The following is a 17,890-nucleotide window of genomic DNA, read 5'->3' as shown; positions in this document are numbered from 1 at the left end:
GTGATAGATAAGTTCAAGTCTCCACATACCTTTTTGTTGATGAAGTTCCACGGTTCCTTGTATAGATCTTCGTCGTTGTATGATGAACTTCCATGAAGTCCTTGAGCGCAACTACACTTTTCTATCCTAGTCCGAGACTTAGCTATGTAGACTAGAAATCAAGACTTATAGTTTTGATCACTAACATTGGCAAACATGCTTGAGATAGCAACGCATGCGAGGTTGAACGAGCTATGCTCTAACAATCTCCCCCTTTGTCAATTTTAGTGACAAAACTATTAATACATATGGAATACAAAAAAGATAAACTTTAGTGGCTCCTATTCCATAATCTAATCTTCAACGTTCCTTGAAATTTTCGTCCTTCTAAGTACTCTAATGATCCCAAAGGTTGTAAGTTTAGCACCATCATTGTTGAAGATCCGTAGCTATAACAATGAGAGAAATCGAGATTCTCGATCATTATTATACAGTGTCATAGTATTATTATATAACATCAAAGTCCAATTGTATCACGACTTTAACAATAATACTACGGTGATATGTATCACTCCCCCTTAGTCAATACTCTATCTCGATCATGTAAACCACTCCCCCTTACACAATGATCCGAAATCCATATGTATTTGTAGTGTGAACTACAATATTTCTCCCCCTTTTTGTCAATAAAATTTGCAAAGGTACAAGAATGGGATCATAATGAAATTTCCACAAGAGACATTTCATGACCAAAAGAAAAATACATACCAACTTAATTTAGATGCAATCTAATAGCCGAAGCTAACAACATTCATCAAGGAGTTTTAAGATACAAGATAACCCCTATAAAATTCCACGGCCGCACTCTCCGCAAGATATTACCATTAAGCACAAGTTCAAAAGAAATCTCCCTTATTTGATGTCATTCCCGAAAGAACAACAAGAGCGACCTTAATTTCGAAGAAAATAAGGATTTTTTATTGGACACCAAAAACCATAGGAATGATTTTCTATATCCAAAGATCAACCAAATTTACCACAAGTAAACCCATGATTAATTCAATTGAAATACGCAACCAAATCAAACCACAAAAGACATCAATTTAATTGAAAGTGCTCAACATAAGTAAACTCACAGAGCTACGACTAAGTCAATCAAACGGAGATGACTAACTTAATCGTTCAAATACTCAACATAAGGAAAACCTTACGGAATATATGACTACATCAACCAAAGAACATGATAGTGTAGTCTTTCATATACTCAACACAAGAACTTGTGGAATATATGAAAGCTCAACTAGATTACTTACAAGAGAACCTATAATTAATCTAATTGGAACACAAACATCCAAACTAATCACCGAAGTAATCAATTCAATTATTTTGGGCCCAACATAAAAGAACTTATGGAACCCCGACTAAGTTCATCATAGAATATGACAACCTTAACCGTACATGTACTCGACATAAGAAAGAAAACTTATGGAGTACAAACTAAATAACCAAACTGGTTGATTAATTTAGTTCCGAATGCTCGACATATATCATCTTATGGAACAACCACCAAGCCAATAAGAATAATCGACTTAGTTGTATCGTGCTCAACATAAGACACTCAATGGAGCCTTCACTATAAAACATAACAAGATGGATCAATGAAAATCAATACCGTGGATAACATACAAGGATCTATTCTATTTTCCATCATAACGACATAATAGACTTTATCCTTGTTCAAAAAAAGAATTTATCCTATTTTCCTTCAAATGCATGATTGCATAGGCATAACTTTTGTATATGTCAAAAGTCCATTCGTCCTTTCATCCATACGAATACCAATTCATGAACGACTTTACTTTTGACTGCAATATGGGACCTTCAAGTTCACGGACGTAAACAATACATATCCCAAAAAAATATTGCAATATCACAAACCATTAAAATACCGCAATAAACATCATCCTCCAAATATTTTTAGAATTTAATAACCATAAACCTAAAAAATAACATAAGAAGATGAAAACAAAAATAGATATGTGTAGTCACAATCATCGCTATTCAAGGCACTAGTTATTCTTCCAACTAATCAAAAAAGAAGACATCCTAGGCGACAATGCCTTTGAGAAATTCAGCATCATTCCCAAAACTCCTTGTTATCAACAGCCATTGGAACATACGGTTCACGAAGATAAGAGTTTATATCAACGAACTGTCTTGGCTAATTATGTCGTACCAAGGGTCTCTGAATTTGTAAGGAATTTGACACAAAAGACTTTATTTCACGAATTTCCTTTCTTACTTCCTTCAACTCATCAAGAACATCGGAAAACTTCTGAGAGTTAGACGGCACAGCCCTGGGATTTCTTGTATTCCTTCTTTTTCTTTTCAGGGACTTAGAAACAGGAGATTTTTCTTTTTCCTTGATTGAAGATTTAACAATCATGTTGACATCCTTTCCATCTGACATGGTGCTTTGAGAACAGTTACAAACAACTGAATTTGTGTGATTGAATCACTTAACTCAACAAGCAATCTTATATAGGATGTCAAAAAGGAAAAAGGAATGTAGGGTTAGAAACCTATTGACAGGTTCGTATATGCCCAACTCTAAAACCCTATAAAGAGTAGAATTGTCGATAATAACCCTTTATTTTATTTGATAGACAGAAAATAACAAATCTAAGAAAATAAGGAAAAACTTTACTGAAGCCTGAATCAGCACTCAATCTTGTCTCTTTTCGATCAGGCACATGAGACAAGATTTTCCCAACAACAGAATCAAGTTGTGTTGCGATGAATAACGATTTGTCCATTTTTTTCCTCAAGGGAGGAATCTTCAGACTTCTGTCTATCAAAACGATTCGACCATACTTTCTTTTCAAATGGTCTTACTCTATCCCTGGAAACCAACTTCTTAGACGAAGATAAGATCCTACATACCTCGGCGATCTTCTGAGCAAGTTTCAACTTCCTTGCTAATCGATCTGCTCTTCGTTCAAGTTTGCTGGCGTGCCTTATTTGGTGCTTGTACTTGTAACACCTTGATAGTTCATGTCCCTTCATCGAACAAAACGAGCATGTCAAACTTGGATAGTATTCAGGCATCTGAGATGTGCAAGTAGCCAAACATATAGTAGATCCTGAAACATTAATGACAGGGTTTCCAGTTAGAGAACCTTCCAGCTTGATTGGGTTTCCTTCTTCTACGAACCCATTGAGGTTGATATATGTATTGCTACAAGTATCAAAATCGATGTTTTCACCAAGGATCCCTACACTTGATTTCCTATCTTCATCGGAATCATAGGTTTCAGACATTTCATCAAGTGTTACAGCTAGACCTTTGTTCCCAATGTATTTTCTACGATTTGGGCATTCGTTAGCAAAATGGCCAAAACCCTTACACTTAAATCACTGAGGCATGTCCTCATCATCAGCCTCGTCAGCATCCATGTTTTTAGGAGGTACGCGACCGTGAGGTTTGTCTAATGACCTAGGTTTGTCTCTTGAAAACCGTTTACTTGTCTTCAACAGAAGGTACCTAATCTGTCTTGTGATCAAGGAGACCGACTTGTCAAGGTCTTCATCTGAAAAATCATTCTCAGACTGATCATCCTCAGAGACATGAACACTTTTACCTTTGGCAAGTAATTTAGTGCTCTTTTGTGCTTTAAAAGCAACATCCTTACCGACTTTGGATGTATGCTCATGGTCAAATATCTTTAGCTTCCCAACCAAGGTGTTTCTGGAAAGATTATTGAGGTTATTCCCCTCAATGATGGCATGCTTCTTAGACTCGTATCTAGATGGCAGCGATCTGAGAATGTTTCATCACAATGTCCTTTTCAGGAATAGTCTTACCCAATGCAAAAGATGCATTAACAATTTCAGACACTTTGTGATTAAACTCATCAAATGTTTCTTCATCTGCCATATGAAGGTTCTCCCAATCGGAATTAAGGTTTTAAAGCCTAGCTTCCTTTTCACTGGAGTTTCCTTCAAATACGGTTTCTAAGATATCCTAAGCATCTTTAGACCTAATGAAATTAGACATATGGTGTTGAAGACTTGGGGCAATGGCATGTATGATAGCATTTAACCCTTCAGAATTCTTCTTTGCAGCAAGAATCTCGGCATCATTATATTTACCAATATTCTTGGGAACAGTTCCGCCTCCAGCTGCAACAACGGGCGCATCATAACCATTCACCACATATACCCATGATTGAAAATCACGCGATTGAAAAAAAGCTCGCATAACAATTTTCCACCATAAGTAAATGGAGCCATCGAAGACTGGTGGTACGTTAATAGATATAGCACCTCTATCCATAGAGTCAGATCGCTACAAACACAAACTGATGAGGTCTTAAACGTGTTTGCCTGCTCTGATACCAATTGAAAAGGCGGGGGTCTAACAACACCACCCAATATTTCACTTAGCAATCTGTATGGACTAACTCCGAAATACTTTGCTAGAGAATCAACTAGACAGTCAGACTCAATCTAGATAAAAGTATCTCAAGGAGTTAATATCTCTCTCTTGATTTGATTTTTACTCAAGCTAAAAACAATAGCGAGTCTTTATCAAATACAAGGAATACTTGGACGGTACCAAAGACCAATGTCCAAGAATCAATCAATATCAATCAACAACCAAAGGTTGGATTTCAAATTGATGATCACGAACGCACAACCTGTATTATTTCAATTATATAAAATATAATGCGGAAAAAAAAATAACACAGACACCACAAATTTTGTTAACGAGGAAACCGCAAATGCAGAAAAACCCCGGGACCTAGTCCAGATTGAATACACACTGTATTAAGCCGCTACAGACACTAGCCTACTGCAAACTAACTTCAGACTGGACTATAGTTGAACCCCAATCAGTCTCCCACCGATCCAAGGTACAGTTGTACTCCTATGCCTCTGATCCCAGCAGGATACTACGCACTTGATTCCCTTAGCTGATCTCACCCACAACCAAGAGTTGATGTAACCCAAAATCACAGACTTGATAATAAACAGATCTGTCTCACACAGAAAAGTCTGTAAAAGGATAAATCTGTCTCCCACAGATAAACCCTAGGTTTTGTTCCGTATTTTGATATGAAATCAAGGTGAACAAGAACCAATTGATAATCCGGTCTTATATTCCTGAAGAACATACTAGATTAATCAATCACCTCTCTACAATCCTTCCTGACTACACAAGCGGTTTGTAGAGGAATCACAAACAGTGAGACGAAGATGTTTGTGACTTCTCTATCTTACCTATCGGAGAACTCTCACGATCTCAAGCCAATCAATCGATTGTACTCGTACGATAGAAGATGCAAGATCAAATCACACAACTATGATAAAGTAGTATCGGTCTGGATTCACAATCCCAATGAATTCTTTAAGTCGTTAACCTGATTTTAGAGAAGAAAATCAAAGGTTAATGGAGATCGACTCTAGCGGGCGCACTAGTAGCACACAGACGTGTGGATATTAGTTTTGCACAATGCTAGATGTCTCCTTTATATAGTCTTCAAATCAGGGTTTTGCCTTAGCTACAAAGAAATCCTTATTCACCGTTAGATGAAAACCTGATTTAGATTCAAGCTAATATTTCTCAACCGTTAGATCTAAAACTTAGCTTGTCACACACACTTGGGTAGACGTTTACTGGGTTCGTGAAAACCATGCCCAAACGTGTACGTGTATGTTGGTTCAACATAGTAACCCAAAAGGTTAACCATATGAGCATTTCATATTAACCTTGTTCTTCTTCACTATAACTAGTTCAATTGACTCAAATGAACTAGTTAAAGAGTTGTTCAATTGCTATGAGATCTTATGTAACTACACAAGACACAATTGAAACAACGATGTTTTGATTCGATTGAATCGGCTCATGAACATTATATCCACGGTTTGCATAAAGCATTCCTTAGTAATTTAATGTTTCATGTTCAGAGCACATCTTTAGATCATAACCTTTTAAGTTCACAAACAAGTTCGCGGACTTAAGTTAATCGGTTGAGTTTTCCAAACTCAGCAGAAATTCTCAGAAAGAGAACTTCCGCCAGTTCGCGGACTGGGTTCACGGACTTAGCACACAAACGAGTTTTGGAAAAGCCAGCAGAAATTCTCGGTCGAGAACTTCCGACAGTTCGCGGACTTGGCAAGCCAATTCCACAATCTTCCCGATTTCTCTTGATCAACAAAGTTCGAAAACTTCGGTTCAAGGAATACATGGTTATGTAATCTAAACTCTCATTTCACTCATTGAGACATTCTCAGAGGACGCTATGTAGCCGTTATTCACAGACCGATTCACGTCAGAGCAATTCTCAAAGTGATTGAAACTTTTCATGACTTTCGTCACTAGGTGAAGATAAACTTGATCAAAGCGAAACGCTTTACCAACACACGATTTCGAGATAAAAGATAATCAATGAATGCTCAGCTCGAAATATCAAATGTGTATGATCTAGTTTATATAGCATACGACTTTTGTCTTATAAGAAGTAGGAGATAGAAGATATAGACTTTTGAGTGATAGATAAGTTCAAGTCTCCACATACCTTTTTGTTGATGAAGTTCCATGGTTCCTTGTATAGATCTTCGTTGTTGTATGATGAATCGCCATGAAGTCCTTGAGCTCAACTACACTTTTCTATCCTAGTCCGAGACTTAGCTATGTAGGCTAGAAATCAAGACTTATAGTTTTGATCACTAACATTGACAAACATGCTTGAGATAGTAACGCATGCGAGGTTGACCGAGCTATGCTCTAACAGTTTCCTTTCTGCTAAAAACTTGCTGCACCTCATACAAGGATCGATTCCCCTTTGTGATGTGTTGCACCTCTTACTAGTATCGGTTCCCGTTTACCCAGAGTCATACATACACAAAATCACAAACTCGATCATACCATCTCAGGTGATTACTTAAGATCGGTTTCACTAATAAAAGTCATACCAATACATAAGTCAAGCCTTTGTGAATAGTTTTACCAAGAACATAAACAAGCCATGAGCGGTTATACAAAATCACACATATTGGTTGTTCACAAGATATGCAATGAATAACAATATCAATAACGTCTGGCGATTTCCTTTTCAATTCATAAAACAAGTTTATGAACTTACTTCCTTAAAACACATGTAGAACATTGTTTCCTAGGATGAAATCCTCACCTCATACCCATACATAATCATAATAGCATTTAAACGATTATGCCGATGTCTTTTCTACAAAGTTTAATGGTTAAGCAATAAATCTCGTATTGTATTCCTTAATACTATGTCTATCTAGAGTTCAATCATGCTTCACATTTTTGTTTTCAATATGCACGACTTGAAAGATACATTAGGGAATGAAACAGTTCAAGTCAAATATCACTAACCTCAAGTGGAATGATGATGTTGTCGTTGTAGCTTCTTACTTCATCACTTCTTCAAGTGTTTGCAATACTTGTAATGTCTCATATCCTAATACTTTCAAGCTAACATATACGAAGTTGACTCTAGTACATAATCAAGCGACTCTTAAAATGAGTTTTGATTCACTAAAATGTGACAACCAAACTTGACATACCAACGCTTTGTGGGTTTAACCGAGATATGCTCTAACAAGTATGATATTCATCTACAGTTTGGATCAGAGGGATCGGTGGATCGGTAGGTAAGCTCTGAAGCTCCATAGGTTGGACAGTCAGCAACGGTTGGTTCTTCTCATCAGTGCGTGGCATGCCATAGATAGGTTGTTGCATCGTTGATTCCGCAACCCCTTCTCGTTGTTCGTTCATTCGTGTTGTTGTTGCTACCTTTGCAGCATCGGCTTTGGTCGCTGCAGCTTTGAAGGCCGCCGCTGCTATTGCATTGGCATCTAGGGGTGTGGTACTTTCCGCTCCATCCTTCCTTTTGCTCGCCGTTTTGAGATTTTTGACCTTCTGCTTGCTGCGTGTGACGACCGGTGTGGTCCTTGGTGTTTCTTTTGATGATGAAAAAGTGAGGGTGCAACAACCACACCCAACAATTCGTTTTCCAACCTGAGAGGACTTACTCTAATATACTTTCAAGAGAATCAACTAGACAGTCAGACTCAATCTTGAGAAAAGTATATCAAAGTGTTATATCTCTATTTCTCAATTCAATCTGCAATCAAATAAATAGGAATTCGCGAGCCCGACTGAATATAAGTAATAACTTGGACGGTATCAAAAACCAATATCCAAGTGTCAATCAATTTAATCAATAACCAAAGGTTAGATTCCCAATTGATTGAACTTACGCACAACCTGTGATATTTCAATTATAAAGATAAACAATATAATGTGGAAAAAAAACAACACAGACACCATAAATTTTGTTAACGAGGAAACCTCAAAGGCAGAAAACCCCCGGGACCTAGTCCAGAATAAACATACACTGATTATAAGCTGTTACACCAAATTCCTACTACCTATTCGGACTAGATGTAATATCTTCTTCGGCACAAATAGAACTCCTAGCACAAAACCAATTGTCTTTAGAAATTCTTCTCGTAAATCTTCTAGCAGAACCCAAGGCTCTCTTTAGAAGATACAACAACACGATTGATACGATACGATATTTGGCTTGCACAAAACACCGGTTTGATTTCCTTTTAGATATGAATCAAGATTTTGGAAATCTTGTGTTTGTTTTGAACAACTACCAAATAAAAAGTAGTGAAATCAAAACAAACTTGTAGAATAGGGTTTTAACTTACAATCAGTATACGTACACACAAGGAGTCCGTGAACCTGATTTTCGTAAGTAAACTTGGGCGATTCCAAAGATCAATTTCCAAGTTAAGAAAACCCTAACAAGAACTACTAGAGTAAATCTAGAGATTTCTTGTTTAAAAATTCTTAAGGATTTTTACGAGATACCTTACACGAAGTTTTCTTTCTAGCTTCCGATTTCGACTAACAAGTGTTGGTATACGATCGGAAACTGAAATCTATCAAAACCTAGGGTTTATGATCAACAACTCTTGAATGGTTTTATATCAGAAGAGAAAACCTTAGAATAGATAAGAGGTGAAAAACCTAGATTACAAGTTGTATAATCAATCACGAAGATTAATCCAACTCGGCTTTGTGATCCCCAATACAAAGACTTTTATCTCACTCTTGTTCACGAAGAACAGAAGACATGGAAAACAACCTTATGAGCTTACACCAATTTTCCAAAGGGGATAAAAAAACGTGTAGCACTCACGAACCCTTTATTTATAGTGAAAGGTAGCTTGAAATCTAAGCATAGCTATTTTCCTTTTTCAAGACTCTCCTAATTTTGGGAGTATTTCCTAACTTACAACTCTTGCCAAAATAATTAATTAGGCAAATATTGTATTTATGTGAATAAATCACAAAATAAATTAGGAAGGAATCACAAACATTTTAATATGGTAATCAAAGATGTTTGGAGTAATAGCTAACTTGCTTAGATAAGGAAACATCACCAACTTGACCAAAAATGCCTTTTAGTCACGTAATTGGGCCCAAGTCCGTGAACCGTTACAAGCAGTCCATGGATTGTTTCCTACTAACGAACTGTAATAGTTACAGCAACACTTATAACTGTTACTTTAATAAATCACTCATAACTTCATCGCTATAACTCGGAATTGAGTGATTCTTGGCTCATTGAATTCGTAATCTCATTCAATATAACATGAGAATCTTTCCAGGGATAAAGGTTATTGTCACAAAAGTCGTGGATCAAATAACCTTGAGTATATATACATAAATGTACATTTACCGTCAAAGGAATTGTTCCATAGAGTGAGGATTTATCTCGATAGATTAGAAAGGTAGAATGGAACAAAAATCCAAATGAAATCAATCACATACCTTTGTTGATGAAGTACTTGTTGATGTCTTCTTGTAGTCTTCAATCTTCATCCTTTAAGGATAGCTTCGATTCTTCTTAGACCTAATCTAGTCTGAAACTATCTTTAGTATGCTAAATCAAGAATGTACTTTGGAAACCAAAATTGACAACTAACTTGACATACCAACGCTAGTGGGTTTAACCGAGCAGTGCTCTAACAATCTCCCCCTTTGTCAATTTTACTGACAAAACCATTTTACATATGGAGTGAACTTGACAAAACCAAAATCCTACATGCTTGATTTCTTTGGTTCTTCAACTATGAGTGTGCTCATCCTGTACTTGTTGGAAATCCATCATAGTATTATTACACAACATCAAAGTTCAATTGTATCGCAACTTTGACAATAATACTACGGTGATATGTATCACTCCCCCTTAGTCAATACTTCATCTCGACATGAAAAACACTCCCCCTTACATAATGATCTGTAAGCCATATATATATGTAGTGCGAACTACAATAATTCTCACCCTTTTTGTCAATATAAATTGGCAAAGGTACGAAAAGCTGGTGGGATCATAATGAAATTTTCATAGAGAAACTTCTTGACCAAAAGAGAAACATATCAACTTATGTAGATGATATCACAGAGTCGAAACTTAGTGACTTCGTCAAGGAGTTTATTAAGATACAAGTTAACCCCTACATGTTCCACAACCGCTTCTCCCCTCTAAGATATAGCAATTAAGCATAAGTTCATTTAAGAACTCTCCCCCATATGATGTCATTCCCGAAAGAACAACAAGAGTGACCTTACTCCACTGATAAGGATTTATTGGATTTTAGAAACCCTACAAGGAGATACGAGTTAAGAACCAACCATTGAAAGTCTCTCATGAGATCGTGTTACTAGAAATAATAGAACTATCTCATGGTAACAATACACATATATAATCATGAAGATCATGTATTGTGATCATCTTTTCTAAGATACACACTTGTATAAACAAGAATTGATATGCTTAGAAGTAAGAATAACCTTTTCCGTAAAGATTTACACCAAGAATGGTTACCATAAGAGTATGAAAAAGATCCTTTGAAAATAAAAACCAATATCCAGTGGTATTGATTATTGCTTCAAACCTGTTATACGTAAGAATTTCAATCACACATCAAGTTAGGTAATTAAGAATCATACGCGTGGTATTTAACCATTTTCTTCTTTACCATAACTAGTTCAAATGATTCAAATGAACTAGTTAGAGAGTTGTTCAATTGCAAGGAAATCTCATGTACTACACAAGACACAATTGAAGCAAAAAACAATTTGATTCACTCGAATCGGTTCATGAACTATATAGCCACGGTTTGCAATTGGATTCCTTAGTTTATAAAGATAAGTTCACAAACATCGTTTTTAGACATAACCTACTCAAGCTCGCGGACTTAAGTTCCCGGATGGAGTTCACAAACTCCAACAGAAATTCTCGGGTTTGAGAACTTCGCCAGTTCGCGGACTTAGCTCACGCACTACTCTGGTTCACTTGATCAACAAAGTTCGCAAACTTCGGTTCAAGCAATAAGGACTTATACATATATGTGCTTCCACAACAATGCTTATATCCTCCAATGGTTATATAGTCTATACTCTCATTTCAACTATTGAAATATTCTCAGAGGATGTTATATAGTTGTTATTCACAAACCATTTTTCGTCAGAGAAATTTTCAAAGTGATTGGTACATAACATGACTTTCGTCACTAGGTAAAGATGAATTTGGATAAAGCGAAAGCTTACCATCACAATTTCGAGAAATATGTAAGCGAGTTAGACTCATCTTGAAACAATAAATTGCTCCACATATTCAAAAATTACGAAACACAATATGTGCGCCCCAATTCTTTTGCAATCCTCACCACATTTACTAGGGATTCTTGGTGAGGATGCACTTCCAACACAATCAGGTTGTGTTGAGGTGAACAAAATCTTGCTCACCACAGGTATTCGAAACAAAATCATGCATGAACACTAGGAATTTAACAACTTCCTTGAAACTTTCAATAACTGTTCCATACCTGTTTAAGATGTTATCCCTTGTCGAACTCTTGTCTGGGAGATCCTTCTTAAAAGTACTCGTTGCTTTATTGATCTTCTTTGGTACCCATTTCTGAGTAACTTTTGAAGCAACGTATTTCTTTTTCTCCCCAATATAATTATGAAATTTCTTGGAGGGAATACTAGAAGAACTGATATTATGAGACTCAGTTTTTTTCCAGTTTGGAACATCAGACCTTGTCATCTTAACATAATCAGATCTGGTTTTATCTCGTTTAAGATATCTGCAATTCCTTTGCAAGTGACCTGGTTTTCCGCAATAAAAACAATGTTTAGTAAAATGGAAAAAGTTATGTTTAACGTTACCTAAATGTGTACGTGCTTGCTTTGGAGCTTGACATAATTTCTTCTTTTCGTCATCGGCAGTTCGTAGAGATACTTCACTTTTGTCAACCGTGGAAGGTTTTGGTTTAGAAGAATCTTTAGCTTTGACAAATTTTACCTCTTTGCAAATACCAGTAGCGCCTATTCCTTCATATCCCAATCCTCGTGTATCACGATGAATTCTACATGCTCTCAATATCGAGGTTAATTTTTCTGAGCTGCTATTTCTAGACAAACTCTCTTTTAACCTCGAGTTTTCTTCTTCCAACCTTTTGACCTTTTCAAGTGCAATAACTAGATCATTCTTGGATGATTCACATTGAACTTTGAGATCTTCTCCTTCTGAATCAAATAACAAGTTTATCTCAATGTTCTCCAAGTTATCTAGATTTACTTGAAGAATAATTTCCCGATCTCGACCTTCGACAATTTCTTCTTTAAGCTTTCGTATTTCATTGAGATAATCTCTTACACCAGTAGAATCAAGTTGGTCTTGCAAGTATTTATTCCATCTACGAAGTCTGTTATATTTAACTTTCTCACTGGAAATGGCGCATTCAGCTTCCGAGAGTTTTTTATGACATTCCTAAAGAATATTATTAGCGACTGGATCCACATGGAACACTTCTTCGTCAGAATCAGAATCAGTATCCGAAAGAATTTTTCCAGAAGCTAATGCAATCTCGCCCGCGTACTCTTGGGGATTATAATATTCATATCCATCATCAAAAGTAGGCAAAGCTGCTGAATATGCCGGTTGTCTACGGGTCCAGCTAGGACATACTGAAGACAAGTGCCCGAAACCACGACAGTTATAGCATTGTACATCATCATTAGGAGATGTTGCACTTTTAGAAAAACTCTTTTTCCTGTCTCTCAAGAATTTTCTAAATTGTCGTGGAGTAACATCCTTAGTGTCCGGCGAACCATATTTATCCTTAGAGGATTCAGAATTGTTTGCAGCTTTAAGAGAAATCACTTCTTTTCTAGATGCGTGTTCATTATCAAAGATCTTTAACTTTCCAACAAGAGTATTTCTGGAGAGTGTAGAAAGATCGTTTTCTTCTTCAATGGCATGTTTCTTAGACTCGTATCTTGATGGTAGAGACCTGAGAATTTTGCACACAATATCTTTCTCTGGAATAGTTCTTCCTAATGAAAATGAGGTGTTAACTATTTGAGAAAGTCTTTGGTCAAACTCATCAAAGGTTTCATTATCAGACATGCGAAGGTTTTCCCAGTCAGATGCTAGGTATTGAAGCCTCGCTTCTTTCTCTGCGGCATTCCCTTCAAATATGGTTTCTAAGATATCCCAAGCATCTTTAGACTTATTACACGTAGTAACGTGGTGCTGAAGATCTGGGGTAATGGCATGGATGATAGCATTCAATCCTTCAGAATTTTGCTTTGCAGCAAGAATCTCAAGATCACTATATTCACCAATATTCTTCGCAATAATTACACTGTCTACTGTAACTAATGGAGGATTATAGCCATTAACTATACGAATTGAAAATCTTGCGCTTGAATGAAAGAATGCATCACAATTTTCCACCATAAATAGTTCGTGCCATCGAAGCTTGGTGGTACGTTTATAGAGATTGTACCTCTGTCCATAACAATCAGATTGCCTCAAACACAAACTTGTAAGGTCTTAAACGTGTTTGCCGGCTCTGATACCAATTGAAAAAGTGGGGGTACAACAACCACACCCAACAATTCTTTTGGCAACCTGAGAGCACTTACTCTAATATACTTTCAAGAGAATCAACTAGACATTCAGACTCAATCTTGAGAAAAGTATATCAAAGAGTTATATCTTTATTTCTCAATTCAATCTGCAATCAAACAAATAGGAATTCACGATCCCGATCGAATATAAGAAATAACTTGGACGGTATCAAAAACCAATATCCAAGTGTCAATCAATTTAATCAATAACCAAAGGTTAGATTCCCAATTGATTGAACTTACGCACAACCTGTGATATTTCAATTATAAAGATAAACAATATAATACGGAAAAGAAATAACACATATACCAGAAATTTTGTTAACGAGGAAACTACAAATGCAGAAAAACCCCGGGACCTAGTCCAGAATAAACACACACTGATTATAAGCTGTTACACCAAATTCCTACTACCTATTCGGACTAGATGTAATACCTTCTTCAACACAAATAGAACTCCTAGCACAAAACCAATTGTCTTTAGAAATTCTTCTCGTAAATCTTCTACCAGAACCCAAGGCTCTCTTTAGAAGATACAACAACACGATTGATACGATTCGATATTTTGCTTGCACAAAACGCCAGTTTGATTTCCCTTTAGATATGAATCAAGGTTTTGGAAATCTTGTGTTTGTTTTGAACAACTACCAAATAAAAAGTAGTGAAATCAAAACAAACTTGTAGAATAGGGTTTTAACTTACAATCAATATACGTACACACAAGGAGTCCGTGAACCTGATTTTCGTAAGTAAACTTGGGCGATTCCAGAGATCAATTTACAAGTTAAGAAAACCCTAACAATTCTACAACAAGAACCACTAGAATAAATCTAGACATTTTTAGTTTAAAACTTCTTAAGGATTTTTACGAGATACCTTAAACGAAGTTTTCTTTCTAGCTTCCGATTTCGACTATAAAGTGTTGGTATACGATCGGAAACTGAAATCTATCAAAACCTAGGGTTTATGATCAACAACTCTTGAATGGTTTTATATCAGAAGAGAAAACCTTAGAATAGACAAGAGGTGAAAAACCTAGATTACAAGTTGTATAATCAATCATGAAGATTAATCCAACTCGGCTTTGTGATCCCCAATACAAAGACTTTTATCTCACTCTTTTTCACGAAGAACATAAGACATGGAAAACAACCTTATGAGCTTACACCAATTTTCCAAAGGGGATAAAAAAACGTGTAACACTCACGAACCTTTTATTTATAGTGAAAGGTATCTTGAAAGCTACGCGTAGCTATTTTCCTTTTTCAAGACTCTCCTAATTTTGGGAGTCTTTCCTAAGTTACAACTCTTGCCAAAATAATTAATTAGCTAAATATTGTATTTATGTGAATAAATCACAAAACAAATTAGGAAGGAATCACAAACACTTTAATATGGTAATCAAAGATGTTTGGAGTAATATCTAACTTGCCTAGATAAGGAAACATCACCAACTTGACCAAAATACCTTTTAGTCACGTAATTGGGCCCAAGTCCGTGAACCGTTACAAGCAGTCCATGGATTGTTTCCTACTAACGAACTGTAACAATTACAGTAACACTTATAATTGCTACTTTAGTAAATCACTCATAACTTCATCGTTATGACTCGGAATTGAGTGATTCTTGGCTCGTTGAATTCGTAAGCTCATTCACTATAAGATGAGAACCTCTATATGGATAAAGGTTATTCTCACCAAAGTCATGAATCAAATAACCTCAAGTATATATACATAAATGTACATTTACCGTCATAGAAATTGTTCCATAGAGTGACCATATATCTCGATAGATTAGAAAGGTAGAATTGATCAAGAATCCAAATGAAATAAATCAAATACCTTTGTTGATGAAGTACTTGTTGATGTCTTCTTGTAGTCTTCAATCTTCATCCTTTAAGGATAACTTCAATTCTTCTTAGACCTAATCTAGTCTGAAACTATCTTTAGTATGCTAAATCAAGAATGTATTTTGGAAACTAAAATTGACAACTAACTTGACATACAAAATCTAGTGGGTTCAACCGAGCAGTGCTCTAACAGACGCCGCCTTAGCTTTTCCTACATCCTTAGTCTTATCCATGTTTCTGCAAAAGTAGATCGTTGGTAGAGACAATATATCCACAAGGGTTTTGTTAGTTATGAGGATAATGGTGATGTAAGAAAGAACGAAGTTTTCATGTTTTTGTTAGGCGTGAGCCAAAACATAACCATATCACGGATCCGCCAAGGTATAGGTTATTTTGACATAGGATGCGCAAGTCATTATTTTGCAAAAGAAAACATAGATCCGAAGATAAATCTAAGGATATTTTACGGGAGAAAATAGATCCAAGGGTTTTCATAAACGAAAACATGGATCCGAATATTTTCGCAAGAGAAAACATGGATCCGAAGATAGATATAAAGATATTTTTTGAGAAAAGAATGATACAAGGGTTTTTATAAGCGAAGACAATAAATCCAAGCATTTTTACGTTTTGAGCCAATTTCTCAGATTTTGTGACAAAATTTTGTTGCCTAAAAATCTTTTCAATGTGGTCCTTTTTGCTGGTTTGTCACCCGAAGTCTGTATTCAAAAACAATATTGAGTAATAGAAAGGGTTCACGGGTAAAGATAGATCTTTTATCGGGATATAAGCGTCCCTGTTTTTAGCGCCAAATTCTGAACACAAATGTAACGATGATAGCATCGTGTTCACAACCAATGTTAGCGGTATCGATAAAACTACTATAATGATTAAAACACATACAAAACAATATATGACACTTATAAGAGAAACTCTGAGCCTGCGGGCTCGTCCTTGTTTCACATCACAGATGCGTGTTTGGTGATTCAAACGTATCATAATATGGGTATAAGAAAACTATGAGTGCATAATGTAAATGATACAATGATTTACGTGGTTCAGCACTAAGGCCTACATCCACGGGGGTTAGGTTTTTCACTATGTATCATATAAGGTTACAAAGGATAGTCGAATGACTCTGAGTAGGGAATAATGGTAGAAGAATCTAAATAAAACTCATACTTACTCTTTACAATTTCTCTCTCTTGAACTATAGTTCTCTCTCTCAAAATTTGGTCAACTTCTTTTCCTTTGGTTGAGCAGGGAATTTATAGATCTACGTGGGCCTCTCTTTACTGCCATTATCAATACTTATCTTCTTGGTTAATGTGCCGAACCGATGACCATCTTCGTAATTCCCCGATGCCCCCAACGGTAATGTATTGCGACGATGGTGCACCTCTTCCTCCTCCGTAGTATGTTTGACACGTACCCTATGTCTATATCATTTAAGGCGGGTGGTTTGGGCAGTCTGCACGCATCATACAACTGTTACTGTAGCTGTCCCCTTCTTGTCAGCGAGACTCATCTCGTCTATTCATTTCGGATCTATCTTGGGATAGGATAAAATGGATTTGGGTATTCTATGGTGCTTCGGGCGATCTATTCACCCATTACTACTTGGCCCTCCTGTCGTCGAATCTACCTAATGATGAGTACGTGGCAGATGAAGAGAGTGCATGCCCCTTAGGTGTTGGAACGTGGCATCATAACTTGATATTTCTCTGCCCCGTGACATCCACGTGTGATACTCATGACACGTGTCCGGTTGAATATTATGTGTATACATATCTCTTACTACAGGATTGGTATCAAGGTTTTAACAAACTAGTGTTGTCTGTGATCTCTCCAATATGTCTGGTGTCGACACTATAATCGCTACAAGAGTTCTGGTGTTTGATTTAATTCCCAAGGTTGGTATTAGTTTTTATGATGACATTGGTCGACCTTTTATTCTTGTACCACACGGCAAAGAATTTCTCAATTTCAGTACAGTTTCTATGTTTTCTGTGGATGGAGAGACTGAT

This window comes from Papaver somniferum, unplaced genomic scaffold (assembly GCF_003573695.1).
Source record: "Papaver somniferum cultivar HN1 unplaced genomic scaffold, ASM357369v1 unplaced-scaffold_128, whole genome shotgun sequence".
NCBI lineage: Eukaryota > Viridiplantae > Streptophyta > Magnoliopsida > Ranunculales > Papaveraceae > Papaver > Papaver somniferum.
This window is presented reverse-complemented; position numbering follows the sequence as displayed.